The sequence below is a fragment of the Odontomachus brunneus genome, unplaced genomic scaffold (genome assembly GCF_010583005.1).
Source record: "Odontomachus brunneus isolate Ranch 3 - 2012 unplaced genomic scaffold, Obru_v1 Obru_scaffold_180, whole genome shotgun sequence".
Lineage (NCBI taxonomy): Eukaryota > Metazoa > Arthropoda > Insecta > Hymenoptera > Formicidae > Odontomachus > Odontomachus brunneus.
The window spans coordinates 699,891-700,178 of NW_022639630.1; positions in this window are offsets into that span (position 1 = coordinate 699,891).

The window sequence follows — 288 nt, forward strand, 5'->3', positions numbered from 1 at the left end:
AGCGTACGATTGAATCGTTCCACGACGGAAGCCTTCATAACTGAATACGTCGAATAATGATTGATGTTGTGTTTCTTTGCGAGTCTCTGCACATCGGTATTGTAAAATTCCTTCCCCCAGTCTATTTGCAAATTTGTTGGACATCTTCCGCTATCTCGAATTATCTTGCCGAACGCCTCGACAACCTCCTTTCCGCTCTTAGTCTTTAGCGGCATGACCGAAGCATGCTTGCTCAGCACATCGATAACGGTGAATATGTAGTGGTAGCCACTGTTGAGCCGCGAATTG